This window comes from Psammomys obesus, unplaced genomic scaffold (genome assembly GCF_907164565.1).
Source record: "Psammomys obesus unplaced genomic scaffold, mPsaObe1.curated_primary_1811, whole genome shotgun sequence".
NCBI lineage: Eukaryota > Metazoa > Chordata > Mammalia > Rodentia > Muridae > Psammomys > Psammomys obesus.
Genome location: NW_026596064.1, coordinates 19,828,063 through 19,840,562, shown reverse-complemented (window position 1 = coordinate 19,840,562; position 12,500 = coordinate 19,828,063). Strand labels below are relative to the sequence as shown.

The window sequence follows — 12,500 nt, the reverse complement described above, 5'->3', positions numbered from 1 at the left end:
GTCTCGATCAATAGCATAGTAATTCCAGAAAGAAATGTGGAGGAAATAATTAATTTGGGGTGTGGGTAGAAAAATTTGTATGTGCTTCTATTCGTCTGTCTGTCTATTTTATTCATTATATTGCCTTAGAGAAAGAAGGGAGTCAGGATAGATAACAAACATGTCAATATGAACAACTGATTCTCTGGTATGGCAAACTGATAATGTTTGTTTCTTATACAATAAAACAATTATCTATGATAATGATTCAGTTAAGCATCTGATTCTATTAAGCATGGAATCTATAAAATAAAATCACTACATAAAATTCAGTCTTCCACATAAATATTTGTTATTTTTATGTACATAAACATTTTAAAACAGGGAATTTGGGTAGTATCTGCAATAAGAAAAAGCCAGCAGGCAGATTTATGTAGTTTGCTTTGTATTTTCATTTAAGATAATTTGTTCTTTTTTACTTTTATTTTTACTTTTTAACATTACAGTGAGTCTAATTTCAGTTGAACAATGACCCTCATGTCGAAGATGCCAAAAACACAAAGCACTTTGACATCAAGCATAATTGGCTGAAAATTACATTTATGTGGTATATGGCAACTTAACGTTTGCCCTAAATAATTAACCTATTCATCAGCCCAGCATTCCAAGTAATTAGAAATTACAACTATATAAAATATTGTAGGAAATCAATATTAGATCTAGGAAAACCTGAGGGCTGACACAATTGCCCAGTAAACAGAGGTATTTGCTACTGAGTCCGAAGACCTGAGTTCAATTCCCAGAATTCACATGGCAGAAGGAGAGAATCCACTGTAGCAAGTTGTCTAATCTCCACACGTTCCACACATGCACTTCGAAATGTACGCCCACAAACACACACATGTGCGCACACATGCACCTATATGTCTGAATACACAAACGTGTTTGAACACACAAATATGTGTATGAAAACACAAAGAAGGGAAGAATGGAAAAAATCAAAAAAGAAGGAAGGATGGAAGATGTTAATTAAAAATAAGCCTCATAAAGTCATTTCATTTTATAGTCCATTTACCAAACCACTGCTTAAGATCGGCAAGTGTGACTAGCCATACAATATGTCTTCGAATTAGTGCTAATAACTATCATTCCACAGTAGAAGAATAGTTTGATTTAGTAATCTCTGTTTAATTAAATAAAACCCAGTGTTGTAGTTATTGGCAAATAATTTGTTATTATACATGCCCTGAAAAGTAAATTACTAAAATTTTTGACACACATCAATCTTTTGTGAAATATTTGAAGACTTCCTTGAATCATTATGTTCATGATCAAAACAAAACAAAGCAAAACAGGTATCTTGAAGAGATAGGTCCAAATACCAACAACTGGTGGAATGTTTAAAAATATTATGCATGTTTAAAAATAATAAAGAAGATAATCCCAAACCATGTGTGTGCTAACCTCACTCAGAGTGATGAACCCTTATGCAGCTCAAGAGTCCAAATTACTACATTGAGACCAATTATCTTCTTCTAATATAAAACAAATATGAGTAAATAATAAATTTTGAGAACATAACCTGTAAAGAATTTTTGTTTCTTTATTTCTTTATTTATGAGGAATTATTCTTCATAGAAAGGAACAAAATATTTCTACGTGGGTTCAGCTAAAAAAAATACTATAACTCACTGCTTTTGTAATATAAGATAGGGAATCGTGAATTAATAAGTATGGAAGCATTAAAGAGCTGGATAAGCCTGAGGCAGGAAAAACATCAGGAAGTTCAGGAGCATGGAAACAGGAACTTTAGAACGTTTACTGAAGGTCCTTTCTGAGATTACCTGAGTTCCAGCCTTTTGCAAGGGAATGATCCAAATTCAACCTGCTTGGAAAGAGTTGTTTAATCTAATTTCCCTAATCAGGAATTGGGAGGTGTGTGTGTGTGTGTGTGTGTGTATGTGTTGGGGGGAGGGACTTCCTTGTTGGTAGTATGAATGGCAGTGAGTAGACTATGAGAGCTGATATTCCCTAAAGGAAAACCCATTTGTTCTTTCAAGGAATGAGAGAAAGTAATTGAACAAAGAAAAACATGAGACTTCTCTTAAAATGGATAGCCACATAGCCAAGAACATCTTCATGGTTAATATTGGGCTTAATGGGCTTCAAAACAACCAAAGAAAACGAGACACAGAGTTGGGTGAGAATGGGGGCAGCTCTGTGAATATATGAGCAGAGAAGAGATGACTATAATCAAAACACATTGATGTTTTCAAATTAACTAATAAAATACAACACAGCACATGAATTCCAGAAAAGAGAACCCAGTTTTTTCCATCGTTGGCATTTGCTGGACTTTACGAAATCACCTCACAAAACACAAGAAGTTGTTAGATAACAGTGACCCATATATCTTGGGGTTCTGGGCGTTGACCTTAACTTATAACACTGTATGAGATGGACTGGCATGGATGCCAACTTTCCTCACATTTCCTAGGAAGGGAAGCTTTACCTTTTCAAGTTACAGCTGATAATATAATTTTAAAAACACCCGGAGCTCATTAGATGTCCTAATTATTAGAACTGAATAAATTTGTCAGTTGAAATGCTTTCTTAACAGATGTCAGTGGTATATTAGATGAAAGATATCCTACTGCCAAACATAACTGAATCTGTATAAAAAAAAAATGTCTGAGTTAAAGTCCTTGTGAAGGTAATGGCGGGCCAATCTTTAATGAAACTTTACAAATAGTGATTTTTTACAAATAAAAAAGAGTGGCCTATGTGTTGGTGCACACCTGTAATCCCAGCACTCAAGGAGGCAGAGGCGGACAGATCTCTGTGAGTTCGAGGCCAGCCTGGTTTACAAAGCGAGTCCAGGACAACCAAAGCTACACAGAGAAACCCTGTCTCGAAAAACCCAAAACCAGAACAAAGCAAAAAAACAAATATAAAACAACACTAACAACAACAACAAAAATACGAAAATAGTAGTTGAAAAGTAAATACAGATTGCATGTTTAGTCAGTACTTTTCTCTATTAAAAGTATTTTGGATCAATATTTGATGAAAATAATTATTTCTTATATAGGTATATGATTGTGTTTAAAGATCAGGCTATGTGAATTTTATGTCTATCCCACATATAAAATTTCTTGGGATATTTTTATCATACTAAAATAAAGGAGGGGAAATATTCTTTCCCTGAAAGAAACCCTGATTTATTTTTTGCTTTCTAAATGTTATTACTATAAAAAAATCACATTGAAAAATTCGTATTAAAGTTACTGAAAATAGAAGCTATGACAGACGTTACTTTGGAGATGAGCCGTTTTTTAGACTGAGATAAATCTGTACTATATGTAAACATATTTACAGAGATATAGAGAGTCCATGCTAAGCAAGTACTTTATTACAAAGCTACATCCCATTCCTATGTGCACAATACATGTTAATTAACTAAGGAACCCATTAATTGATGTGGAAAGATTATTTTCCCATCAATTAACAGGTACTAAAAACACAACTTTTTTGTGCAATATATACTTGAAAAATGTCCAGACAGGACCAAGATATGGAACTATTTCAGATGCTTAGCACGGGGTGTAGATTGCCCTCACTTCCCACAGCCCTTCACAGCCCCTATCTGTACATCACTATCATCCCGGTAAAACAGACCAGGTGGCAGAAGCCTGGCCGCCTGGTGCAAATGCTGCCGCTCTCTGCCAAGAAGCAACATTCTGAGGAACTGACGCTTGCTGCTTGCTATCCTGGACAATAAACATTTCAATTGAAGTGAATGTTTTCCTGTTTGTTTTCCTAGTGAGGTGGAAATGGAGAGGTTAGTTTGCCCAAGGCCAACCTCTGACTTCCATCATAAGCGTCTCTTTCTAAGACTCAATCCATTTCCATGATGTTGAAGATGATGAACGACAAGCGGCAGGAGCCAGTGAGAGTTGCTGTTCTTTTCAGCCACAGTTGGAGTCTCTTGAAGTGATTAGATTATCACACTCTGTTCCTGTAAATGACCGTCCATCTTTGCCTCGAGCAATAGAACTGATGCTCAGAATCATCGTCCTGCTTATTTTTCTAAGTGAATAAAAGGTGTCTCGAGCAACATAGGGAACACTTCAAAGAATCAAAGAACTCCTGGCTTAAGGGTCCCAGTGGAGATAATGGAGGAAGTATGTGAGAAGTAAGGCATTTCCTCATTTACTCCTTTAGAAAAGCAACTGGGCCAGGGAGTAGGGACTCTGTTCCTAAGAGTCTCTGTTGTCCTTCCACAGTTATGGCTTGTACAGAGGATGTTTCTAGGTGCAAGCGCACAAATAAATAAAAAAGACCTATGATTTCACCACTTCCCTAAAACTTCCTTATCAATGACAGACAGAAAGACACACACAAACCACCTCCCACCTTGTCTTGCTGAGCGTCTTCCTTGTCGTATACATAGCATTTGCAAAAATATTACTAGGGGGGAGGAATGGATTTATTTGGTTAGAGTGCCCAAACTCAACAGCTGTTTTATCTGGTCCCTGAAACATTTACTTCTGTGTTTCACCTAAAACCATCCAATTGGCACATTACACCCGCCTGAACGGGTGAACAGCCCGCTCAAGAGCAATTGATCAGATTAGTGCTAAGATAATGAAATTCTTTCATTGGAAGTATTAAGATAACAGACTAGACAGCGAACAGAAATGTCACGGATTTGTTGAATTCATGCATATGAAGACTTCCATTTAGAGAAATCACATTCACAATCCTCTTGGAAACCCTGTTATTATACTTTGTTGGAGCTGGATCAGGACACATGCATTTGTATACAAACATGCACACTCATGCACATGCCCACGCCACGGCCCCCACCCCCGATGAATTATATTACTGTTTCCTCATCTCCCACTGAGTGTACTTCTTTCTCACCTTGGTTGTCTCAGCCTCAGTAGGGTATGCTGCCTTCTTTGCTCTACGTTCATTCTTTTCCTCTCCCTTTCTTTCGCTTTCCAGAAAATCCTCACCCTGCTAGTAAGAGTAATTGTTCAAGGCTTCTCTTATCATGGTCTCCCCACACACTCCTTTCAAGTCTAACGGCTGTGACTAGGTGCCATCGCCGAAAGTGCTGGGCTGTAAGCACAAATGAGCATTCCTTTAACCTCAGGACATGAGTGGCAGGTGGGTGAGTGCGAACAAAATTGCTTCTGCTAAATGTCGGTGGGTGGAAAATGTTAGCTGCCTGATGGGTTTTTTTTTTAAAACGCTGCAATAATATTTCTCATTTAATTAATAGTGTGAGAAGAACACCGGTACGGCTCAGAGGGATGCCCACAGAGAACCTACACAGCCGCGGTGCACAGAGGAGGTGAATGTTCTCTTACAGGGGAAAATTGGGCTAAAATACAGTGAATTCACACTACAGATAACCTTGCACTGAGAACTACAAAAGAGGCAGTTGCTGAAAGGAGGACAGAAGAGATCCAGACTCTTCAATAGGCCCACCCAAAATGACATTGCCACTATAAATGTAACCCACTTGTAACTCTGTGCATGTGTGATCTTTGAAACACTGACAGAATAAATGAGAATTTATTAGTAAATCACTATTGCAAATGGGAACTGTCTAGAATTCTGGAGAAAGGAAAGGCCTAGCCTAAGAAAACAGAACTTGGGTTTGTTTAGGGAAACAGTCACAGTGCTGCCCCGGGTAGGATGTGGTTGCAGAAACATGGATGTGAATCGATTTGGAAAGTTTCCTTGGAAAGCTGGTGGATTGGAAGGAGTTGTATTGGGCAAATGGGCTTCCCAGCCTTAGACTAGAGAATAGTCTTTCTGTAGCCACTTTGGACACATGTTTTGATGGGATTTGCCCTTTCCCAGTGTGAGAGGATGATGAGTTGCTGATTGACTGGATTTTGCATTGAGAGGCTAAGTGACACAAAATGATTTCACAGCAACAACAAAACAGACCTAGGCTTAGTTATAAGTTTGCTGTCCTTCAAAAATAGGCAGCATTGAAAACAAAAACAAAACAAAAGAAAAAATAAAACCCAGCTACAACAGCAACAACAAAAGCGCTTAAGATAGGAATTTGAGCTCCCTAGAAATGAAGCTTATTTATTTAGCATGTAACTACATAAGCACATTATATCTCAGCCACATCTCAACCCCAAATGTTTATTTTTGATTTGCACAAATGAGTTTGGTAAACATTATTGAACATATAAGAGGGACTTTGTGCCATATGAAACACACATGTAAATTATAAGTCAAGAACAAAACTTACGGTCTAAAATATGGATGTGTAACCTGAAGGAAATAGGTTTTTACATGCATTTTAATGAACAGAGGTTATGACCAGCTTTTCCACAGACATAAAAACAAAACAAATGTTTGTGTGTGTGTGTGTGTGTGAGTGTGTATGTGAGTGTGTGTGTATGAGTGTGTGTGGGATATGGGCAACAGGGTTGTGATATGAATGCTTTAAACTTAGAGATGTGAATAAAATAATGACAAATAAGGTATAGTCTCTATCTACAAAGACATTACAAGCTACTTCATGAGGCCAAATAATGCAGCAAATGGTTTCGATAAGGGACAAATTGATACATATTGTGTAGTAAGAAGAAAAAAATAATATTTATAATATAGTGGTTGAAATTTGAGCCATGCTGCTAATACTGGCAAGAAAAGCATTGCTCTTGCTTTGTGTTTGTGAAAGCCTAGTAGGTCAAATTAAAAGAAGCAAGTATAAGAGCTAACATGTAGAAGAATATTGGAAAGCCTTCTAGAACTGCTAGAGAAAAGGTAAGAGATTTAGGAAGTGACAAATGGATCTGGAGAAAGGAGGAAGGGAAAAAGCATCTGAGAGATACCAATGAAAGATAAATTGGGGTCTTAGGTGGAAAGGAACCTTTCAAATTGATTTGAGTTGCTCTCATCAAATCCATGTGTTAAACTCTCATTCTTTATTCATACTTGGAAGGAAAGGTTTAATTTCTTTTCTAAGTTTTTAAAATTAGTATAAGATCTTTAAAATTTAATGAAATCAGAACAAGGCCTAAAACTGGGTCCTAATCCAACAAGGCTGGTGTCTTTATCAGAAAATGGACACACAGAAGAGGGTATATAGACACAGAGCGTCCCCACCAATGACAGCAGGAAGTAGTCACGTGGAGCCAGACAAGCCGGGAGATCTCAGGAAACCTGAATGCTGCTGTCACCTCCACTGTGGACTTCAGAATCTCCTGGTAATGAGAAAATATTTTTTTTCTTCAATTTCCCCAATCTATGGTACTTTCTTATGGTAACCCTAGGAAACGAAGACAACTAACTGGCCATGTAAAACACTGGTTTTGGTTTCTCTAATATAAATATACTCATATATAAATATCTAATATGAATAGATATTTTCCTAATATATATTATACAATATGTGTACATATAAATGTATCTCTCTACTTATACACCTTTGTTATCATCAAATCTTTATAAACTCTGCTCATATCATTAATGTGTCTGGGAGGTGAAAATATGTTAAAAAGAAACACATACACAAAGCAGAGAAATGTTTGATTTATTTAAAGAGTGTAAATGCCTAATTTGCTTATAGGAAACTGAGTGAGAAATCATCATATTAAGTAAATTCACTGAACTCAGAATGGTTAAGTATAACATATTCTACTCATATATACAATTTAGGAAAACGATAAGCATGGAAGTGATAAAGGGTTAGAAAGAGGAGGATATGAAAACATATATTGTATGGCTAGGTACAGTGATCTAGATAAAAGAATTTGGAAGGCTCATATAGTCAAAGTTGTCTTCTTTAACTATGTAGCTATTTCAAGGCCAAACTATGTTACTGAGATCTTTTTAAAAATAAGTTGATAAAAAAATAAGTTGATGAAAAGGGGACTAGAGTATAGATATGGATATAAATATGATCCAAAAGCTTTTACAGAGAGGTACAAAAATGTGACAATGGAGTCTATTATTTTATAGGACTTTGTATGTTGTTCCTTAATTAAAATAGTTCATTAAGAACATATTATAAAAGTTATCAAAACAGTCATAAGATTCTTGGAAAAGGGTGTCTTAGTTAGGGTTTTATTGCTATGAAGAGACACCATGACCACAGTAACTCATGTAAAGGAAAATATTTAATTGGGGGTGGCTTACAGTTTCAGAGGTTTAGTTCATTATTATCATGGCAAGAAACATGGCATCACGAAGGCAGACATGGTGCTGGAGGAGTTGAGAGCTCTACATCTTGATCTGCAGGCAGCAGAAAGAGACTGCCCCACTAGGCATAGCTTGAGCATGCCTCAAGGCACACCATAGTGACATTTCATCCAACAAGGACACACCTCCTAATAGTGCCACTTGCTATGGGCCAACCATTCAAACACATAAGTCTGTGGAGGCCAGTCCTATTCAAAGCACCACAAGATAAAAAAGGAGACACAGAAATCTGATCCTCCATCAGACTAACAACTGCAGTGGAAACACCTGTCTCTTTGATTAAGCCTGAACTCTGAATCTATAGAGGCTTACAGTAGCAAATGGGAAGTTTGGCAACTAAACAGTGGCTAATTTTCTTCAATTTCACTACTTGTAGAGTAGAAGTAACCTCTAACCTCTTGGCATGCTACTGTCCCCATGTTACTGGCACACAGGCAGTGAGGAGCCACTGGCTTGAGCAATTTAAAATTTCACAAAGAATTAATATCCAGGAAAGAGAAAATCTAAAATTAAAAACAACAACAACAACAACAGTAACAAATCAAAATAAAGGCCTTGCATAAAAATTTCTGTAGCAGTGTGGGAGTACCTGATAAGCTCATGAAAATATATAAGATGGCAAATGGTAAAGTAAAAGTGATCAAAAACTTCAATAAGATACCACTTACAGTTATGATTGTGGCTACTACTGATAAAAAGAAAAGAAAAATTGTTGGTGAGGATATGACAAGCTGGAACTACTATGTGGGTTTTAAAGTGATACAGCTACTGTGGAAAATAATGTAATTCATCAAAATTTAAAACAGAATTACCATATGAACCAGCAATCCCATTTCCAGATACATGCTCAAAATGAATTGAAAGTGTGGTTTCAAAAAGATGATTATACATTCACGTTCAAGCTGCATTACTCACAATAGCTAAAGTGTGGAGGCAGCCCAAATGCTAATGGACAGATGAAGATGTAGATGATAAATGTAAATTAAGATACCTATAAAGAAAATAGTATTATGCTTTAAGACAGAAGGTAATTCTGATATATGCTATAGAAATTAACTAATCAGGACACTGCCTGGCGCTAGAACCAGGAAGGTGCTGAGCTTAAACTGAAGCAAGTTCTGAGGACGCCGGTGGTGCCGTGGTTAGAAGAGGGGGTTCCAGGCCCCTACGTCCGGAGGTGCGAGCCCGAAGGTTGACCCAGAAATGGGACGCCGGTCTTCAGATACTGAAGAAGAAAGCAGAAGCAAGAGAAAAAAGAAACACCGGAGACGGTCATCTTCAAGCAGTTCTTCAGATAGCAGGACCTACAGCCGCAAGAAGGGCGGGAGGAGGCCAAGGTCTGAGTCGAGGTCCTGGTCTAGAGACCGTCAGCCTCGCTCACATTCTTATGAGAGAAGACGCAGGCACAGGTCAAGCAGCAGCTCTTCTTAGGGCTCCAGAAGAAAACGAAGTTGCAGTCTCTTCAGGGGCCAAGGGAAATCTTATAGAGTATAAAGGTCTCGGTCCAAAAGCAGAACCAGAAGGTCCAAGTCGAGACCTCATCCAAGATCCCATAGTCGAAGCAGTAAACTGTCCAGTCACAGAACTCGTAGTAGGTCCAGGGACAGGGACCGACGTAAAGTTCGGGACAAAGAGAAGAGAGAAAAGGAGAAGGATAAAGGCAAGGACAAGGAAGCACACAATATCAAACGAGGGGAATCTGGAAACATCAAAGCTGGATTAGAACATCTGCCTCCAGCTGAGCAGGCAAAGCCAGACTACAGTTGGTCCTTGAAGCTGCTGCAAAAGCAGATGAAGCATTAAAAGCCAAAGAAAGGAATGAGGAAGAAGCAAAAAGAAGTAAAGAGGAAGACCAAGCCACTCTGGCAGAACAAGTCAAAAGAGTGAAAGAAATTGAAGCAAATGAAAGTGATTCTTTTGTTCAACAGACATTCAAATCGAGTAAAGAAGTCAAAAAGTCAGTGGAACCAAGTGAAGTGAAGCATGTGAATCCAGCATCAGGACCAGCAACAGTAGCTGCTGAGCCACCCAGCACTGGAAAGGAAATAGACCCTGACAGCATCCCCACGTCTATCAAGTACCAAGATGACAATTCTCTAGCCCATCCAAATTTATTTATTGAAAAGGCTGAAGCTGAAAGGAAGTGGTTCAAGAGATTAATTGCTCTCCGGCAATTAATCAGAAATTAATCAGAAAGACTGATGGGCAGTCCTGTGGCCTAAAGCAGCAGACTTACGGTTGGATTAACAGTAACCTGAAAATTTAAGTTTTAAAATACCAACATCAACTTTCACTCTTAAAAACAACAGGCAGTTACATAAAAGAAATCTCATTTCTTCCCTAATGTTCAATTGAATATTTTGTTAACTCGAATCAGACATTGTGAATAGTGAATCTTTTATAAAGGGTGTGAGTGCATGAACATAGTATACTATTAGTAAAGCTAATCATAAAGACATCAGTGTTGAAGTAAACAAACACTCCATAGTGCTTCTCATTACAGTTTTTACAAAGTCATGTTTTTGACCCATCATTCAATAATTATATATAAGAGCCATATTATGTAGTATAAATCTGAGATTTTTATCTCCTATATATTATGAAACCCTTCTTGAATCCCTTATTTCACCTTTCTTAAAAATGTTAGATATCTTTTCTAGATTCCACCATTTGCCTGCAAATTTCATGATTTCCTCCCTTTTGATTGCTGAGTAGTATTCCATTGTGTAAAAATACCACAATTTCTGTATCCATTCCTCTGTTGATGGACATCTGGGTTGTTTCCAAGTTCTGGCTATTACAAATAAAGCTGCTACAAACATGGTTGAACAAATGTCCTTGTTGTGTACTTGAGCAAATTTTGGGTATATACCTAGAAGTGATATAGCTGGGTCTTGAGGTAGCACTACTCCTAATTGTCTGAGAAAGCGCCAGATTGACTTCCAAAGTGGTGTACCAGTTTACATTCCCACCAGCAATGGAGGAGGGTTCCCCTTTCACCACAACCTCTCCAGCATGTGTTGTCCCTTGAGTTTTTCATCTTGGTCATTCTGATGGGTGTAAGGTGAAACCTCAGGGTTGTTTTGATTTGCATTTCCCTAATGGCTAATGAGGTTGAGCATTTCTTTAAGTGTTTCTCTGCCATTTGATGTTCCTCTTTCAAGAATTCTCTGTTTAGCTCCATTCCCCATTTTTTAATGGGATTACTTGGTTTGTTGCTTTTCTACTTCTTTAGTTCTTTATATATACTGGCTATTAGCCCTCTGTCAGATAAAGGGTTGGTGAAGATTATTTCCCAATCTGTAGGCAGTCGCTTTGTTTTGATGACTGTGTCTTTTGTTTTACAGAAGCTTTTCAGTTTCATGAGGTCCCATTTATTGATTGTTGTTCTTAGAGCCTGTGCTGTTGGTGTTCTGTTCAGGAAGTTGTCTCCTGTGCCAATGAGTTCTAGGCTGTTCCCCACTTTTTTTTATACCTGATAAAACAGGGTCAAATGAAAGGGGAGGAGGTCCTCCCCTATCAGTGGACTTGGAAAGGGGCAGGGAGAAGACCAGGGAGGGAGTTGGGGAGGGGGAGGGAATGAGGGAGCGGGATACAGCTGGGACACAGAGTTAACAAACTGTAACTAAAAAGAAAAATAATTCTTTAAAAAAAAAAAAGGAAATACAAAAAAATGCTAGATATCATAAAAGGTACCCTAAGATCTAAACAGTGACCATGTTATGTGTGAAGGTCACATGTTCACTAGAACTTTTTCTTGTGCCAAGTGTGGTCTCAATCCTCAAATCATAGCCCTCTAGAGGCGTAGGCAGGAGGCTCTCCACTGTACTGCAAGTACTGGCACACCTTTTACTACACAGTGAGGCCTTGTATGAAAAAACATTGAATTAATTAAATGGATAGTTTTTGCTTAGGGATCAGTTTGTATTAAGTGCTTTTTTGAAACTTGTAACTAGATAGAGCCTAGGCCTTTCCTATAGAAAGCACATGCCTGGTATATTAGTCATGACTTGGCATTGCTGGCATATTGTTGGGGGAAAGGCTTATTTTGTCTCATGGTTTGAGCAGTTTAGTCTGTGGCCAGCTGGTTCCACTGCTTTTAGGCCTGTGACAGGCAGAAACACAGCAAGAGGGCACAGCACAGGAAAGCTACTCACTAGTGACTATCAGGAAGCAAAGAGACAGGAGAGGACTAAGGCCATGGTGTGTCCTTCGGAGACGTACTCCAGCCACCTGCTTCTAATGTGTCCTCTACCTCCAGGTAGCCCGTTCAGCTGTGA

General features: G+C 38.1%; 1 protein-coding gene and 1 pseudogene across 2 annotated transcripts in view; one reads left to right on the top strand and one right to left on the bottom strand.

Moving 5' to 3' along the window:
* Lsamp (limbic system associated membrane protein) overlaps positions 1-12,500 on the bottom strand; it is a 666,829-nt gene that overhangs the window by 586,004 nt on the left and 68,325 nt on the right. The window lies entirely within an intron of this gene.
* Positions 9,322-10,442, top strand: LOC129689731 (serine/Arginine-related protein 53-like; annotated as a pseudogene).